Source organism: Numida meleagris, chromosome 2 (assembly GCF_002078875.1).
Source record: "Numida meleagris isolate 19003 breed g44 Domestic line chromosome 2, NumMel1.0, whole genome shotgun sequence".
Lineage (NCBI taxonomy): Eukaryota > Metazoa > Chordata > Aves > Galliformes > Numididae > Numida > Numida meleagris.
Window position 1 is genome coordinate 63,909,911 of NC_034410.1, and position 12,819 is coordinate 63,922,729.

General features: G+C 43.5%; 1 protein-coding gene across 4 annotated transcripts in view; it reads left to right on the top strand.

The window, feature by feature from the left end:
- Positions 1-12,819, top strand: part of PXDC1 (PX domain containing 1) — a 123,071-nt gene that overhangs the window by 87,497 nt on the left and 22,755 nt on the right. The window lies entirely within an intron of this gene.

The window sequence follows — 12,819 nt, forward strand, 5'->3', positions numbered from 1 at the left end:
TCAGCAGCACTGCTGCTGGCCACAAAGCCCCCAGCTGCCACTGAAGCCAGGGCTTCTTCCTCAGCAGCTTTCCTCCCCAACTTGGGGACAAGCCCTTGAGCTCTCTGAGGACCTTTATTTAAGGAGTTATGAGCTCAGCCACCCTTTCTGAGCAAAAAAAAATTCTGTGGCCTAATAACTGTGACGGAGTCCTTCCAGTGGTCTTTTCTGTCCTTGGGTGTGAAAGGTGATAACGATGCTTCTGTTAACCATCTCCATGGGAGACTGAGATGCATACAGGAATTTTATCCTGCAGGAACACTTCTATTTCTAAATGATCATTAGTTGTAACAGCCATCATTACCTTTCAGAAATACCATGGTGCCTTTAATGAGGCAAAAAGCACTGCAAAGAAATGTACTTCTAATTACTTACGTGGAGATGAAGTCTTAATTCTGTAACTGGAATCTACACTTTATTTTGAAGGAGAGGAGAGGCTGCCTAGTAAGGAATGAAGAAGAACGGAAGTCTGAATTCTGATCTCAGTTATACCAGTTAACGCTCAGTGTAGCTTGGATCCAAGTCTGTTTTAGGAGGGAATTTAAGATTTAGCTTGTTAAGTCTGTACAAAATGAATTACTTTAACAACAGAAGAAAGCAAGCCTTGTAGCGATAGAACAATAAGATTTTTATTCTTGGGTGGGTTTTTTTTCCACAGAATTTCCTTGGTGATCTTGACATTTTTAAGCTGTATGACTTAGTCAAGCTTGATTGTCGGTAGACACTAGATATTCATATGCAGAGATGCTTCTTGTAAGTTGTCTGATTTTCAGAGTTTGATCATTAAACCTCCCAGTTCTCACCAGTACAGAGAAAGTTGTGCTCCACTTGGCCTCTTAATTTACTTGATGTGCTGTGATTGGATCAGATCTCTCCAAATAAGCCACTGATGCTTGCACAACCATATCTATGCTTCATGCTTTCTTGCGGAGCAAAGGATTAATTCAACATGCGGTCCTGCCTCAACACCAGACAAACAGGATTTGGGCCTCCAGTCCTGTTCACTGTTTTCAGAATTTATCTTTCAAGTTTCCAGATGAGTGGGAACAGCCGATGACTTAGACATTCCCAGTGCTGAGTGGGAGATCCAACTGAGTGTCAGCAATGCAAGAGGAAAATGAGATATGATGCTTGACATTTTTCTCAAAGAAGTCATTCTCTAATCTCCTACTTCTTTAATGTCGTCTGCTACTAGAGGAAACCTGTGCAAGATTTGAAGAGGGAGACATTTATAGAGATGATCTTTTCAGATATATTCAAGCAACCTGCAATAAATTACACATTTTAATAGTTTTGAGTTGACAGTGGTGGAAAGCAAGCACGAGACAGTCGCAACTTCATAGAAAACAGAACCTGCTATGTATTTTGATATTTACTTCCCTCAGTCCTGTGGTGGGGGGCTTTTGCCTGGCAGTGGCAAACAGGGCTAGCTGCGCAGACTCCATCTGCCATGCTAATCAAGTAGACAACTCTGTCATTGCTCCAGGAGGCAAAGAAGGATTGCTTTTTTGGGATTATCAGGAGAACCCATTTGGATACCAGATACGGCTTTGGGAAGCTACTTTTAGTGCCTCAAGATAAACCGGTTTGGGGCTTACACCAAAAGAAACTGCTAATCTAATCAAGTTGAAGTAGTGAGATAACATTGAGAAGGATATGAAGAATAACTCAAGGGCCAATCTATTTCACTATTTTAGGTATTGTGGCATCATCAGCCCTTGAAATTGAAATGAAGATGAGAAATGATGGCTTTGGGAAAAATGAGCTCTTCTGTTTTAAACTAGGCTGCCATGATTTTATGTTGACCTTTTTATTCCATCTATTTTTTTCAGAAGAAGATAGTTCTTCCTAGCAACCATCAGAGAAGCTAAAAGATAAATCAGTTGGTGACTTTCAACACACAACACTTACAGCAGAAACGTATCAGGGCCTCCTAATACGTTTCTGCTGTAAGTGTTGCGTGCTGCTGTATTACACAGGCACTATTCAATAGTGCGTTGCAATGCAAACTTGTATTTTAACAAGTCTTTGCTGCAGAACCATTGATTGTAGCCATCTATTGTTCTCTTGAGTTCTGCCTCAGACAGGGAATGACAAGTTTCCTGGGATTTAGTTGGGATCTTTTGACAGGAAGCTGAGGAACAATTAGGAGGCAGTTGAAACTCTCCCCCCACACATGCTTTTTTAAATGAAAACTGGGGAGAAGAGGAAGTCGAAAGTTTCCCTTGTTTTACTCAGCTGCTTTGAAAGGGGCTGACTAGGTATAAAATACTTATGTTCCTAACAGCTTTGGAGGCAAGTGGGGTTTTTTTGGCACTCAGTGGGAATCAAGCCACTCAGAAGAGAGAAGTTGCTCAACTTCTTGCTCAAAAGAAGGTAGCGCTGTGAGCCCAGCTAAGGCAAGAACAAAAGCCCATGGCCGCCCCACCTGCCAGAAGGACATGCTTGCTTCAGCCCATCACATATTGCAAATCATGCCACTGACAGCTCCCCCCAAGCAGATGGCTAATAGTTAGGCTGTTTTGCCTTTGTGTTTCTTCCTTCCTTTCAGGATAGGAGGATACAGGGCCCTGGCATTGATTTTTCTGAGCAGTGAAAAAGACAAGAAAGCTGCTGTGCTTTTGAAGCTGTAGTCTATCAGTTTTCTTATTCCCTGTAGATCTTATCAGGATCTTCATGTCTTTTTCATCTATGCAGATGCCTGTATCTTCCTTAGATCCTTCCTAATCTTCTTTTTAGGAAGGAAAAGAAAGCTTAAATTGTACCCCCACTGAAGCATTTAGCTGTAAATCTCCAATTCTCTGCCTATTTCTGCATGGGTTTAACTGGCACCTGTGTTTAATTGTGCTGACACATGCCTGTACATTGGTGTAGTCAGAGCTCCCTGAAGATTTGCACTGATGAAGCTCTGTTTGTGTAGTTACATCACTCCAAAATGCTCAGATGCAGAGAACCTTCCTGTTCTTAAGGGGAATTAATATCTTTAACGCTAAGGGAGAAGGCCTTTAGTCCTCGCAAAGACTGTTTCTCCTTTTATTCCCATCCACTCTTGCAAGCTGAATGATTAGACAGTTCTTGCAGAAATGAAAAAATCTTGATTTGCATTTGGTACCCTTTGAACAAACAGTATTCCTGTAATGTTTACAGTGCTTTTATTTCCAGATTGTTTTGTTTGGGAGTTTCACTTTGCAAGCAGTGTTGTGTTGTTTGGATCACAATTGCTACAGGAAAGCAACTGAAAGGCAAAGAAAACATAGTCTCATAAAACTTACATTTTTGAACCAAAGCATGTGCTTGGAATCCACACCATCAAATGGGTTTCCAAGAGTATACAATTCAAGGAAAATTGTACTTAGTAGTGGAATATACATCTCATTTGGAGAAGAAACATTTAGCTAACTGTACATACCTCTCATTTAACCTTAACTTTTTTAGTAGGTCTATGAGTAGGTGTTATCATGAGATAATGTAAAAACTAGCATAGGACGTTCACTGAAGATTAAAAGAGAAAAATTGTGAGTTCTTGTGTAGCAGCTACATGTAACCATTCTGGGCAGTTTTTGTCACCTGTGCTTCAGTTAGGCAAATGGGAAACTAGACAACTGAGAAGCCCAAGTGATAAGACAGAAAAATAAGCCTTAGTTTCCTCCAGGCAGCAACTGAAGAGGGCCAGCTCGAACAACAAACTAGCCAGTAGATGCAATTTGTACCATATTTATATTAAGATTAGACTGTATTATATCTTTACTTTTATAATTACGTCATTTAATGTTACTGATCAAGCTGCTAGAGTCTGGGATAAAAGAGTTAAGAAGGTGTTCCTGCAGCAGTGAACCGCTGTTTGTGTAGAGGCTCCCATCTACAGAGGCTGAGAGAACCTCTTTGACTCCTAGTCCCTGAACTGAAGTTGTGAAAAGCTTTCAGCCTTCATTCATAAGTTTCCTAACAGAATTCTTCAGAAAACCTTTTGCTTTTATCTCTAGACATTTTCAAATTCTTCTTTGGTTAATTATTTTCCATAGTATCCGTATAATAATGTGCATTTCCCATGAAATGTCCGTATTACACCATTCTTTGCTTTCTTGTTATATTACATTTAGATTTTTGAAGTCACATTCTTTTGAGCTATTGCAATTAAAATCTCAGCTCCTTGAACTGTCTTATTTTCCAGCTATGTTTTGGGATCAGTGATTGTATACACAACTGCAAACTTCTAATACAATTAATTTCTGTTTGTATTAGTTTCACTGAAGCAACAAGAAGAGATGGTCCTGGATAAAGGACTGCATCATGCTCATATAGTGATGACTATGACTAAAACTATGCTGGAGAGGCCTGAAGAAGATATGCATTCGAATTACAGTAATCTTGCAGAAGAATATTGCATTTGCATAGGCTCTACTTGCAGCAGTGATCAAGGACTTGTACCTTTGTAAAATCCCTCCTGTTCCACAGGATGAGTTGGGTTGGTGCACCATGTTACAGTGCATGTAGGCTCTGTTCTACAGGACGTGACAACACTGTGTGCTGAAAACAGGAGGATTCTGAAGATATTTTAGCTGGTCTAATTTGAGCCTGACTTTGAAACTTAAGCTGGTTTGCAGTGGGATTAGCAAATGAGCTGTATACATGAATTGTGTGGGAACAATTCCCGCTAGCATTGCATCCCCCTTTCTTCCAAATAAACAAAATACCATTACTGTTGAAACAGTATGGATTTTTCTGCTTGGAGCAGTTGTAGAATCAAGCACAGAGGCTTTTAGCTTGGATAGAAGTTGTTTTTCCAGCAATCATCTGTACTAAAACCACTGCATATCTTTTGTGTCGTTCTTCATGTTCCTTTGAGGCTTCACAGTGTGTTCAGTTGGTAGTCAACACTTGGCTGAAGTTACTGAATTTATTTTTTAAGGAAGAAATCATCACTGACCTATGCAAATAGGAAAGTTTTGTAGGCGCTTTCTCAGCCTCTTTGTATTGAGAATAATGAGAGTTGTCCATTAGGTCTTCCCCTTTTTTATAAAGACGTGCTATGCTACCTTTCATGACCTTCTTCACTATGTACAGCGTGTACATGAACTGTATATATGTTCAAGGTACTCTGGTCTTTATAATTTGACAAATAATAACAGGGCTTTAGGGAAAGTACTTATCATATGGGGAAATACCTTTTCTCATAGAGAAAAGAGCCTCGATTCACACATGAGCTGCGCTAAGTTACACTGATGAATATAGCACAATAGTCCTAACAGATTCACTACAAGCTCCTTCCTGAATAAGAGGAAAAAGAAACAAAGAAGAAGGGGGCAGGGAAACTATTCCTTTCTTGCTCTTTGGAACAGTTTGAAAAATAGAGTGCTGAGCAATATAGGAAAAAAAAAAAGGAAAAATAGTCGTGTATTCTTCAGGCTTCATTTGTATTTGGTACATTCACATAGACACATTAGGCATGAAAAGAACTCTGCAACATAAATAGAGACGTTCATTGTGCAGTTTTGCTTCATTTTTAAGGCAGAACGGAATGGAACAAGTAGACTCCCCACTCTGCTGTTTTTTCAGAAGGAATCCCCTCTGAAGCCATTCTGAATAAAGCGTAATTAACCTTGTTTTCATTAATGGGCCTTTCTGTTGTGGCTTAGACAACTAAAAATGGTGGAGAGTGTGGGCCACCCTGGTGATAGACGGAACATCATAAAAACTGAGGAACAGGTTGTTGTTATACATAAACTGAACTACCAAAGGTATGATGGGCTTGAATTTAATCCCTGTAATTACACTAATGATACAGAATATAGCTCGACTGAAATAACTCAGGTAATTACTTAGCATATTGCTCTAGTTTCTGCGATGGCAGCCACTGTTTACATCTCTAATTATGCTGTGTAGACACATCCAATCACTCACGCTTGTTTTGACTTGAAGCATTCGTAACAGCAAACACTGACGAGCTGTAACTTATGGATGCAGCTATGTGAATGAATGCAATTCAGTAATACCTGTTCATCAGGCTCAGGGTCCAATCCTGCATTTCTTTCATATTCGGCATTCTTGTAGCTGCAACTTCCGTTTGTATTTCTTTCATTGAGAACTTCTCCTTGCCATGAGCAGGTGTTGAAGGGCTCCATATTCACATAGCTGAGCCCTTAAAATTATGTGCCCTTAAAATTAAGCTCAAGAGCAGGGTATGGCAGTTCAACTGGGTGGCTCATATGTTTTCAGTGAGATTTGTCACTGCTTGGGATACAGACAGAGTTGTCAGCATCTAAAACAAAGCCAGTTGCTTCTCCTAGGGTGGTGTGGGGAGAGCAAAGGAAGAATTTGCTCCAGTTGCTAACAACAGTAGCAAAAAAATGCCCAGCTTGAAGTTATTATGCTCAGCCTACTGTTTTTAGGCTGGATGATATTTCTTCACAATAAAGAGGAAAAACATGGAAGAACGTTAGAGCACCTTCATGATATATATGTAAAAAAAGCCACAGCCTCTTAGCATGTGCAAATTGTTCACTTTTGCTTTTATAGGTCTAATGGAAATATGCAATGTGATTTTTTTCCCTGCAAAACAGTATGTTCTCTAAAGGCTGTATACAAGTCCATGTGCCAAGTGCTGCAAATATTTCAACCTCTAAGACAGCCTCTTTCTGCGGGCTTAGGCAAACTGCTTTCTCTGCTCTGGGGCTCTGTCTCCCCTTCTGCAGACTCAGAATAATAATGCTTGTCATTGCTGAACACTTTAAGGCTTTCTATTTCGATGTGCAATACAAATGTGCAGTCTTAGGCCATACACGGGATCATTACAAGCCGTACCAAATCCCAGTGCTGTGGACTTTTATTGCCCACTTGGTTGACTGCAGTAGGCTAAGAGTCTGAAAATGCAGATAAATTTTGTCTTGCATATTTTTATGCCAGTGTTTTTTTCAGTAACCTGCAGGTGTATTTAATTTATTTTGCTCAGCTGGAAGCATAGTGAAAACATACATTCTATGCTGTCTCTAGGAAAAAGGCTCATAAAGGGTAAATTGTTCCACTAGAACTATTCTCCTATTAGATGAAGCTAGTTTACCCTTTGGCAGGAATATACCTAGCTTTCAACTGCAGTTACAGCTCCTTGAGCATTTATAATACAGTTTTTAATGGAAAGAATTTCAGGCTCTTCTATTAAATCAAATTCACTGTCAACTCAGAGGGAGAGGAAGGGGTCTTTCAAGCAGTATTTTACCCAGAAAACACGTTATAGATTCTAAAAATAGGCCGTGCATACATTAAAGGCCATATTATGAGGTAGCCAAAGCTGGAAGAATATTGAGCACTTTTTAAAGTCCCGTTAGCTCCAGGAGGGCTCAGTACTTCACAGAATCAGCCTGGGGGAGAGAGGAGAACAAAGTGAGAATACAGAGTCCCGGCAGCGCTCTGACTGTGCACTCAAGCCTCGCGCAGTCCAGCGGCCCCACAGGAGCATGAAAGGATGCTTCACTCAGGAGCTCATTTAATCTCACCAGAGGTGTTCTTGTCATGTGAACTAAAGACTAAAGCATCAGGAGCTGCTTTGCCGTTGTGCATTTGCATTGCACATTAAAAATAACAAAAAACAAACAAACAAAAAAACCAAACGATTAGCAGCAGAAAATTGCACGTCATAGGAGAGAATAAAAAGGTGGCCCACTCCCCATTGCTTGCAGGTATTAGAGAGGCATGGGCTGCTCTTCAAAGCTCACTGTCCTCTTTTCACTGTATATGTAAGTGGATAAAGCTCTTCTTGCTTTCCAAATGATTTTTGGTGCTGCTGAGCAAGAGGAATGGTATTTTATTTGTTCCAGTACTGCACTGGCTACAGAGCAAAATGAGCTGAGTGTCTCTGCATCGGCTCTGTTCTCCCCTGCTCACAGATCTGAGGCTGGAAATGTGACTTCATCCTTTGTTGCAGAGGCCAGGCCATGTTTTCACAGCAGGAACGATTTTACAAATTCGCCAGGCAAGATGTCTTTGGTGACTCCAGGTCTGGGAAGTGTTCCTGCTCTTTGAGTTGTTAAGTGGCTTGCTGAGATGTTTGAATCCTGAACGCTTGTTGCAGTTAGAAAGAGAAATCATTAATGGAGCCAGGAACGTGGGTGCAGTTTTTGCTTATTTACAAGAATATAGAAAGTCAGCATCCTTGAGCAAGGGAAGACTTGAACAACCAGAGAGCCTCTTCCCTCCAGGAGGGCATTATCCCTCTCAGATTATTTCCAGCAGATGCACCAAACAACTGGGTTTTGGTGGCAGTGTCAGCTGAAGGAAACACCTTCCCTCTCTGCCCCTGGCTCCTTCTTCCTGCTCCATGCCACTGTGCCACAGTGTTCACCCAGGACTCCTGGCAAACCTGTGCACAAGGGCATCTGTGCACAGGGAAGAGGGTCGGGGCAATCCCAAACATGTGTACAATCTGGGAGAAGAACTCATTGAGAGCAGCCCTGTGGAGGAGGACTTGGGGAGGAAAAGTTGGACATGAGTTAGCAGTGTGCACCTGCAGTCCAGAAGGCCAACTGGGGATGGCTTTCAGAAGTCTTCATAGCGTGTTTGTATGTGACAAGAAGTCAAGTATCCCCATCATTACCACTGCATGGATAAAGAAGCCTGAAATACAGGGCTGGGAGATGCCGCAGCACACCATGAGGATAGAACCACAGATTCATTCATCTTCAGTTGTGTTTCTAGCAATAGTTCACAGCATAAGAAGGAAGTTGTCTACTTTTAGGCTTCGTATACCCCATGATTTGGTGCTGGCCTCTTCTCAAATTCAGGCAGTTTTCCTGCATCAGTTGAAGACTCGAGCGAATTTTTGGCCAGATCAATCTTCAAAGGGCCTGGGTCACCTTGCGTGATGAACAGTGTGCGGTGAGTATTCTGCATGTATTTTGAATGAATGATTACCAGTTTGGGAGACTGAATGCAAGACTGAAAAATTCCTAGGTAGAAATGAAGTTAATAAGTGCTTAGGAGAATACATGCATCCCAGTGGTATTTTATGGTTCTAGTAAAACAATAAAATCACAGAAAAGGCAAGGGGATAAAACACATACTCAGCCAGCATCTTTATTCTCTCAGGTGCAATTGCCACTAATTGCTTATGTCTCCAAATTTAAATACGAAAAATAGCAACCCAACATGTCATGCAAAAAGGAATGAAATGTCTTTCCATAACAGCCTTTCTTTTAAAAAAGGCAAATATGTGTTCCCCATTTTCTGCTAAAGAGCAGCTGCTGTGCAGTGCCTCTGCCCATGCTGCATACATATGAAAAACTAGTCAAATGCAAATGAATGTCCTCTATGTACTTTTAAAAGTGCATGACAGATACAATTGGTATAGCCACAATGGAAGGTGCTGATAATAAAAGATACTTTCATCTGCAAGATGTGTGTGTCCCTCGTGACTGCCCATCCTCGTTGCTCATCCGTTTTACTTTCCACGGTGCAAAAAATCTTGCAAGGGTTGCCTTCCTCCTCAGCACGCTGCTATTCCCATGCAAACATTGCTTTTTTGTGTGTGAGCATTTTGTGATAAAACTTTAGCAGAGCCACGCAGTCACAGACTGTTATTACTAAGCCAACCTTCACAAAGGGCAGTTGTGCTCAGTCTTAGTGGCAGGCTGGCATTGCACTGCTACACGGAGCAGCTAGGTGAGAGGACATAGGTATATGTGTCCCACCACCTGAGGTGAGAACCAAGTATAGGCATAGGTCTACTTTTCATATTCTTAAAAATCAGGATCTGGTTTCACTATGTCATCCTCACATCCTTTAGAAGTGAAGATTTCGGTGCAAGCTCATTTTTCATGAGCAAGCATGACAGGCTTTTGCTTGATCTGAGTACTTTGAGAGAGTTGGAAGGGTGGCACCTGTCAGACTGAAAGGGAAAAACAGAACGAGCCATTCCATGCTTGAGCCATTACCCAGCAGAAGTGGAGGACTCGTAGCCAAAGCCCTTCTGAACACAGCTGGAGCCAGAGCTGTGTGAGGTGCTGGGAGCCTATGCAACCTGCAAGCTTGCATACACTTGTAGGCAGGCTGACGACAGCAACATTCATTCTGTTGCAAAGGCAAAAAATGCCAGTAGGAACAAGCAGAAGCTGTGTGCATGGTTATAAGCAACTCAAGGCTGACATCTTTTTAAAAGAGGGCTTGGCCTTCATAGAATCATAGAATATCCCAAGCTGGAAGGAACTTATAATGATCATCGAGACCAACTCCTGCCTCTGCACAGGACCACCCAAAAGTCAGACCATATGCCTGAGAGTGTTGTCCAGATGCATTGTGAACTGTAGCAAGCCTTGCAGCTCTCTTCCTAGAAGTTTCACTTCCTTCAGATCTGTGGTTATTTCAGGTTACCACAGCAACTCTTAGAAGAGAAGGCATTTTATTTTCTCGTGCTGTTTTTGCACAGAAGAGCTGGGGAGACCACTAGTACCCGAACAAGAGGAGAGCTTAGAAAAGCCCATCCTGAATACAATGAACTGTGTCAAGATCCTCCTGCGGGACAGAGGTTTGCAGCAGTTCCTTTCCTGCAAAGCCACACTGCATATTCCAAATGACCCACATCCGCTGCACATGGGATGTCAAGCCTGACAGGGCTGTGGGAACCCTTTTGTGGGGAGCCAAGGTGAAGTGGGTGGGCCTTTGCCACACACTGCACTACACGCAAGGATATGGCCGGGCTTGGAGAGCCTATGCCCCAGGTTGCTCCCTTTGTCAGGCTTTGTAGGACAGCTCGGGGCCCAGCCTAGCCACAGTGAGGGCAGTTTGGGGTCTCTGAGCTCCCCAGCATCCGCTTCAACATCTTGAGTCCTGGTTTTACAGCTTCAGGTTTCATGAAAGAAATGGCTGAAGGTGCTGCAGAGCGAGGCTGCAGGAATCAGGTGTTTTTGCCTCTGGAAGGGCTCTGTTCCATGCATTTGTTATATCTGATTGTCCATCAAATGAGAGTGGGACCAATTTTGTTATACGGAAGTTAAGGAAATATGCAATTATGTGTTTGAATAGGGAGAGTGGGACATAACTGCATTTGTAGGTTTGGAATTGTTTTACCATAAAGACCAAACACCACTCATTGGTCAATATCTTTAACATTGTTTTCATCTCTGGCTTCCACCAATTTTTCCAAATGGTTGAACAGCCCCTGCATGTGAATTTCTGGTCTCATGAGCCATGGGTGTCATGCTGGCCAGAACCAATTCAAATTTGATATTAGGTCACGTGAGGGCAATGACCTCCAACCTCCCCAAATGCTGCAGGCAAGAATCATAGAATGGCTTAGGTTGGAAGGGGCATTAAAGCCCACCCAGTTCCAACCCTCTGCCATGGGAAGAGTTGCCACCCACCAGCTCAGGCTGCCCAGGGCCCCATCCAACCTGGGCTTGAGCACCTCCAGGGGTGGGGCACCCACAGCTTCTCTGGGCAGCCTGTGCCACTGCCTCACTGCCCTCTGAGAAAAGAATTTCTTACTAACATCTCACCTAAATCTTCCCTTTTACTTTAAAACTGTTTCCCCTTGTCCTGTCACTATCAGACCACGTAAAAAGTCAGTCCTACTCCTGTTTATAAACTCCCTTTAGGTACTGGAACGCTGCACTGTGGTCTCCTCTGAGATGATCTCTGATCATCTTTGTGACCCTCCTCTGGACCCGCTTCGACAGCTCTGTGTCTTTCTTGTGCTGGTGGCTGCAGACCTGGACACAGTACTGCAGATGGAGCCTCACAAGGGCAGAGCAGAAGGAGACAATCTCTTCTCTCTCCCTGCTGGCCAACTCCCTTCTGATGCAGCCCAGGATACTGTTGGCCTTCTGGGCTGCAAGCACACTGCTGGCTCATGTTAAGTTTTTCATCTGCCAGGATCCCCAAGTCCTTCTTGGCAGGGCTGCTCTCCATGAATTCTTCTCCCAGTCCATAGATATACCTGGGATTGCCCCTATCCAGGTGCAGTAATACCTTGCACTTGGCCTTACCAAACTGCATTAGGTTTCTTGGGCCCACCTTTCAAACTTGTTCACGTCCCTTTCAATGGCATCCCTTGCTGCTGTTGTAGTGTCACCCACAAACTTGCTGAGGGGCTCTCCATCCTATTGTCTATGTCATTGATAAAAATGTTATTGATAAAGATGTTATTCATAAAGATGTTATTGATAAAGGAAGGGCCTTCCCTTCCCTGGGACAAGGCAGGAGCCCAGGAATTAATGTTCCAAGCCTCTCTCCTACAGGATGCTCCAATTGGAGGCCACAGAGACGCCATCCCAGGCGACATATTCCACATCACCACACGCTGTCACTGACTTCGCCTTCATCCATGTATACATCTGCAGCCCCTGGGCACTGGAGGCAGAGCGAGCCCCGAGCCCCTCAGCTTCCCCTCTTTGCCCCGCTTTTCCCCAGCGTCCCGGCACTCCCAGCCCTCGGAGGTGCCGCCTTCCCGCTCCCCCCGGCACTGGGGCTGCCGTGGGGCGGTGCTGGGCGCTGACAGCGCGGCACGCAGCAGCCGGAGGCGGTGTGCGCTGCGTATTCCCCCGCTTCCTTCCTCGGCGGCAGGGCTGGAAGTTTTTTTTTATTAAAAAAAAAAAAAGAAAAGAAAAAAAAAAGGAAAAGAACTTCTGGGGTCACTGGGAGGGGAAAAGATTTCCTCGTCATGTCTGTGGCGTCTGCGAAACCGTCCCGAGAAGGAAGAGGAGGATCCGCGGAGCTGCGGGCGTAGGGGCCGGGCGGGGAGGAGGGCCGAGGGGGGCCGGGGTGCGGTGTGCGGGGGTGCAGCCCCTCCGCTCG